The sequence below is a fragment of the Peromyscus leucopus genome, chromosome 2 (genome assembly GCF_004664715.2).
Source record: "Peromyscus leucopus breed LL Stock chromosome 2, UCI_PerLeu_2.1, whole genome shotgun sequence".
Classification (NCBI taxonomy): Eukaryota; Metazoa; Chordata; class Mammalia; order Rodentia; family Cricetidae; genus Peromyscus; species Peromyscus leucopus.
In genome coordinates this window covers 56,062,444-56,068,443 of record NC_051064.1, presented here as the reverse complement: position 1 = coordinate 56,068,443, position 6,000 = coordinate 56,062,444, and the positions used below count along the sequence as shown (strand labels likewise).

The 6,000-nt window shown below is 49.7% G+C and overlaps 1 protein-coding gene across 1 annotated transcript in view; it reads left to right on the top strand.

The window, feature by feature from the left end:
* The first annotated feature begins 1,756 nt into the window (after positions 1-1,756).
* Fbxo10 (F-box protein 10) overlaps positions 1,757-6,000 on the top strand; it is a 50,174-nt gene continuing 45,930 nt past the window's right edge. Inside the window, exon 1 of the mRNA XM_028894731.2 lies at positions 1,757-1,859. The gene's annotated coding sequence lies outside the window, so the exon portion shown is untranslated. The remainder of the gene's footprint in view (positions 1,860-6,000) is intronic.

Genomic DNA, 6,000 nt, shown 5'->3' with positions numbered 1-6,000 from the left:
CAACCACTACATAAAACAAATAAAACTCCTACAGCTACATGGTGATGTAGGCTCACCCCATCATGCTAAATTCATCATATAGTAGTAACAGATGAAATTCATTTTAACAGACTCCTTTTTTTTTTTGTACACCTAGGAGTTGGCAGAGTTGAGGGAGACCATGGGGTCTGGTGTAAGAACTTCTCCACATTCTTGGTGCACAGTTTTCTTCTGCACAGTCTCTTCTGTAATTCAGAGGTCTGAGTCCAGATGCTTTAAAAACATTCTTAAAGCTATTTTATGTGTATGTGTGCTTTCTCTGTGTGAATGTTTGTGCACCACATGTGTGCCTAGTATCCTAGGAGACCACTTCTGTTCCAGGGGGCATCAGATCCCGCCCTAGAACTCGAGTTACAGAGGGTAGCGAGTGATCATATGAGTACTAAGAATCAAACTTGGGTCTTCTGCAAGAGCACAAGGCTGGGCCATCTCTCCTGCCCACCTCCCAGCTGCTTTTTAAAATCAGTGACCTCGATGCTACAAAGGCACCACAACTTTAAGAAGTTCAAAACTGAATTATTGATCCTTCCCTTCTATCCATGTTCCCCTTATAACAGCACCCCCAGAGCTGTGGTAGTCTGTTAAGCTAGAAGACTGGATTCCCCCTAGCTTTTCCACAACAGTACAAATTTGACTCTACTGCAAAACCGGCTCAAATCTGTGTGTCCCCATATCCACTACCCGTACTCAACCTAATCTCTTGTCTTTTCAGTACAGAGTAGCAATGTCAAAACACCCACATTCTCCACCCCTCCAATGGCTTCCATGTACATAAAAGAAAACCTTTATCATGCCTTATGAAATACTAATGACCTCTAATACCCTTTGATCTAAGACGGGGGTGGTGGTGGAGGGGGGGTGAGTGCACACGGCTGGACAGTCAGCTTAGTGGTTAGGAGGTGTATTGCTCTTGCAAAGGATCCACTTGGAGGCTCACAACGTCTGTACTCCAGTTCCAGCAGATCCAGCTCCCTCTTCTGGCTTCCAGTGGCTCCTGCAAGCACAGGGTGCACATAAACTCAGGAGCACACTCATACACATAAAAATAAAAAATTAAAAAAAACGTTGTTAAAACAACAACAACACAACACTTTGTATTTCTCTAAGGAGCAATCTTGCCCCCTCGGCTCATAAGCCTTCTCACACAGACTATCCCTGCGCTTTTCCATATGGCTCCTCTGATCACGTCCCTCAACCCCTAGTTTTAAACCAGGGCTCTTTGCACGTACGTCACATAATTTTAAATACATATGGACTAAAATAGCATTTCATGTTTACCATCTGCACTACAGAATGGATTTCAGAACAGGAGCCATCACAGCTTTGTTCTCTCGGGCCTATAACTAGTAGTTGGAGCAACAACTACTACACATCATTTACATACATCACTATACCAAGAGCTTTCCATACAACCATGGCCCCAGTGTCCCTCCTGACTTCTAGCCAGGGTCAGTCTGTTCGCAGGGTGAACCCAGCTCCTATGTGCTCATCCGCACGGAGCCTACGGGGCTGTTAGGCTAACGGTGCGGGGAAGGATCCGCGTTGACCCCCTGGGATCCTCCTGCAGTTTTCGCCCACGGATGCTATTCCTGCCCCTTAGGAGGCCAGGCTCGCCCTCCGCCGAGCCCCGCTAGCTCCGCCTTCCCCTCCGGTCTCGGGGCCGCGCGCTCACGGCCGGGCTCCACCCCCGCGTCACGTGACGGCCGCCGGGGGCGGGGCTCGCGGCGGAGTCGGTCCTCCTGGCGGCGCGCCGCAGTCCTTGGGCAGCCCTGCGGCTTCCAGGGCGTCGCGGCCGCGGCCCCGCAGCGCCGCTCCCTGAGGTAAGAGCGCGGGTTCCTCGACGCACCCCGGAGGCTTCCCGGAAGCCCGCTGGTGCTCCAGGCCACCGGCCACTCGCTCCTGCCGCAGGCCAAGCCTGTGGCTGGGGTGCGGACACCCGGCCTGGGGCAGTGCGGGGGTGGGGGGGCTTGGCCGCCGGAGCTCCGGGAGAGCCGTGCCTTGTCTCCCCCCCCCCAAGGCCCCCCAGCCCCGAACCACCCGCTGTCGCCTCCAGCCCCAGGCTTTGCCAGTATGCAAGAGAATTAATTCTACTTGGCGGTTTGCAGCCTTCACCTGGGGATGCAGGAGCGAGTGTGCAGTCGGGCACCCAGTAGGTCTGGTTTTAGCAAGTTGCGGAGACTCGGTTTCTAAAATCTTTGAAGGAAGAGGGATAACCCCTGCCCGGCCTCCCTCCTGCATCGAAGAACTGATGGCAGTGCCATTTGGTGAGCCAGAACTCCGGAGTTGGTTTTAGTTCCATCACCCACTAGCCAGGCAATCTTGAGCCACGTCGATGGCGCTTCTGTTAAAAGTAGAGATGAGTACTTGGGCCAGAGGCTGCTGTGAGGATCGAGTGTGGAGAGACAGGCACAGTGCGGGCCAGAGGGCTCCTTAGAGAGTGCTCTCAGTATGAGCATTATTAAAATAGCAAGCTAGAGAGGGCTCCAAGAGAGACGTCTTTCTTGCAGTAAGCACAGCGTCCACTGTGTGTGTGATCCTGAGAACAGTGCCTTTTTTTTTTTTTTTTTTTTTTTTTTTTTTTTGGCTGTAGAACCCTCTCCCCTTTCCCAGGCCCCCTTTGCCTTCTGGTTCACATTGGCATGGGAACCTGTTGTTCCTACCGAATGAGTCAGGCAGGATGGGAACGCTAATTTACTTGAGCAGATGGGTATCAGATTCCCTCTGAGGGGAAAGAAAACTGCCAGGCATGTGCTCCCACCAAAAAAAGCACAGTTGAGTGATTGACTGTCTACTAGAAGATGCCTAGGAGCCCATGGAATCCAGCTGTCTCCAGCACATAAAGGAACTGGACCCAGAATGAGGCCAGGACTTTGATTTTGCTCAGACTTCAACACTGTTGGCGCTGGGTAGTCGAAAGAATGCGTGTGCTTTCCTATGTTCGTTTATTCGGGCTGCATGTTTGTGCATCTACAAGAAACTGGATGGAGAGAAAGCTATGAACCAGACAATGGAGTCTGCCCCCCGTGAAGCTGTTTCCATAGCCGGCTGTTAGTTTGAGGTTATATAAAAGTCTATTTTGTGAACGTGTGTGTGTGTGTGTGTGTGTGTGTGTGTGTGTGTGTCCCTCTGCTGGGTCTCAGTATGTTTTAGGATAACAATAAGTTCTAGCTCCCAGAGAGCTTGCCTCAGAGCAGCTGGCCCCAGGGGACCAGCACACCAGAGAGGCTTGAATTGTTTCATGAACCTTGTCAGGTCTCCAGCCCTGGTGGAAGCTTGATGAGATTTAGAGTCTGGAGAAAATGGCAGTGTGTTGAAGCTCCAGGAAAGGATTTCCTCAGGCCTAGAGCGCTGCATTTCTTTGTTTCTCTGGTTTCTGGCCTCTTAGTGTTTGTAGGTAGCTAAGAGAGCAGCCTTCACCGTGGTGCCTTCCTTTGGTTTCCATGGTTATCGGGGAGTTACATTTTCATGATAGCATCAGTAGCTATTGAGCGGTGTGGCCAAGCAGCAGCCTCTCCCCCACCGAGCCCTGCTTCCTGGTTTGTGTTGTTCTTCAGTTGTAGCGCAGACATGGTCTTCCTTTCCTTTGGTCCCTCCTTCCCTCCTTCCCTTTAAAGAGTGACAGTGTGAAGAGGGATCGGAATAAGAACAGAGACAATAGAGACAGACCTTGGCCTTAGAGATCAGAGAATCCTTTTTAGGCCCAACCCATTGATGATGATGATGATGATGATGATGATGCAGTGCTGTGGCATAAAACTGAGGACGTTGGCCAGTCGGTGGGCAGGTCAGTGAACCTCTGGAAAGGTGTAAGTGGCAAGCCAGCAAGAGCTCTCCTAGGCAACAAAGAACACCTCATCTGCTTTTCAAAGGAGATGTGAAGGAAACATGTTCCTTTAATGGGCCGCAGTCACAGAGGAACACTAGATAGCACAGTGGCCAGTGGCCTTTTCTTCTTCCAGTTTGCCTTAATGAATGAGCCTCTTCCTCTGCAGTCACCTTCCCTGGGCTTTGTATGGACGAGCTGCTGCTTTCCCTTTTAGCTGACATGATGGGATTGTCAACCAAAGGGGGCTAGAAAAACACCTGTCTGGGATCCATCTATTTCAGTTTCCGTGTTTAATCGGTGTGTCTCATTTTTCAAGTGAGGCACTAATGCAGTCACACATTTCTTTATTTTTACTCCCAAGTCTTCCAAAACCCTCATTAGTAAGGATTCTGAGCTCTGTAGAGGCGTCTGTAGCCCAAAGAGGTCCTTTCAGAGGAGAGGGAGCAGTGAGCGATGCACCCAGATCGTTATCTCCGACAGCTACATGGTGTCACTGGAAGAGTTGCCCTGCACAGTCCAGGACGTGTGGTCATTGCTGCTCAGTGCTCTTTAGGGACCAGCTCCACACCAGCAAGATCCCCTGCTTGGACTCTGAGGTTAGAGCCTTTTTTAGGTCACGCTCACGTGCTTAGCTTTGTGTTTCCCAAAGCACCACTTGTTGGGCCTTGCATTGAGCCTGCTACTAGGCTGGCTTTTTCTAGCCTTCTGGAGTCACTGCAGATCACCGGGATTCTCCTCTCTTTCAAGCCTTTTATCTGAATTTAAGGGCTGCGTCTTCCTTCCCTTCTCTAAGCTTAACCCAAGTCCCTTTGGAAAGCTGCTTCCAGTTTGTCACCAGGATTTTACCTAAGCAAAGATTCTCAGGAATGGCAAATTTCAGGAAGATGCCATCCTAGGCCTTTGGGTACCTCTTCAGCCTTGTTTTTCCAAGTGTAAGAGGGATGGGTCCTTGGGTGATTCTTGGCAAAGGCTACATCAGTTCCCAGGTGACCGTTTCCACCTGCAGTCCTGAGAGGTTAGGCAGCTGCAAACATCTGCTCCTTCCTTAAGCTGGGGTGGTGCATGCTTGCACTCCCAACTGTCTGTAGGTGGAGGCAGGAGGGCCAGGAGTTTAGGTCCACCTAGGCTACAAGAGACTTTATTTAAGGAAAAATGAAAAGAAAATAGGCTTTACTGAAAGTGAAAATGTATTTGGTATATATTTGGAATTTGGAAAGCAAGGTTTCGAATTAAAAATAAAGGACAATGGTTGGCAGTGTGACACTGTAGCTCTTGAAAGGCTGAGGCAGGAGGATTGCTTGGAGTCAGTGTGGCAAGATCTGAACTCAAAAACAAACAAAAAGCTGGTTACAGTTGTTTTGTTTTGTTTTTAATGACAGTTTTTGTGTTCTCAATTTTTTTAAAAATCAGTATATTTATTTTATCTTTGTTTTGAATGTTTTTTTTTTTTTAACTCGGAAAGATAAAATATAGAGATGGGGCCCACGAATGCATAGTTTAGCAAATAATTACGAGGGAAATGACCATGTAAGGGCTGTAACCTCAAGAAGTGGAGCATGGGCAGTGCCCCCTTCAGACTCGACCCTGGGCGGCTGTCGTCTTGACCTGTAGATGAACATCGTCTCTGTTCCATTCATCGTTACTAGTCTAACTTCATCCGTGTGAGATCACCCTGTCTGCATCTTGTGTTTTGCTTCTTTTGCTCGGTGTATCACTTGGCGGGCATCCATGTGGTAGCCCCAGTCTGTCACTAACCGCAGGCGGACAGGTCACCGTGAGTGCAGTCAGCAGTGGATGGACGGGGCTTGCCAAGAACATTCTCGACATATTCTCTCTCTTCTGAACTGCGTTTGCTCGCTTGTCTGCTTAGTGGGGGGTGGGGGGTGGTGGTGCACACGTTGGTTCTCCTTTCACTGTGTGGATTCCCAGGATGGAACTCAGGTCATCAGGCTTGCCTCCTGAGCCAGCTCTCTGGCCCTCCTCAGGCATGGTCTGTTGTGCATCTGAACAGACTTCTTTAGGTTCCCTTCATCTAAACAGAATCGCTTTGTTGGTGGTGGTAGCACGTGTCCCCTCCCCTCCCCCGACACACACCTTGATTGGTTGGTTTGCTTTTTGATACAAGATCTTACTGT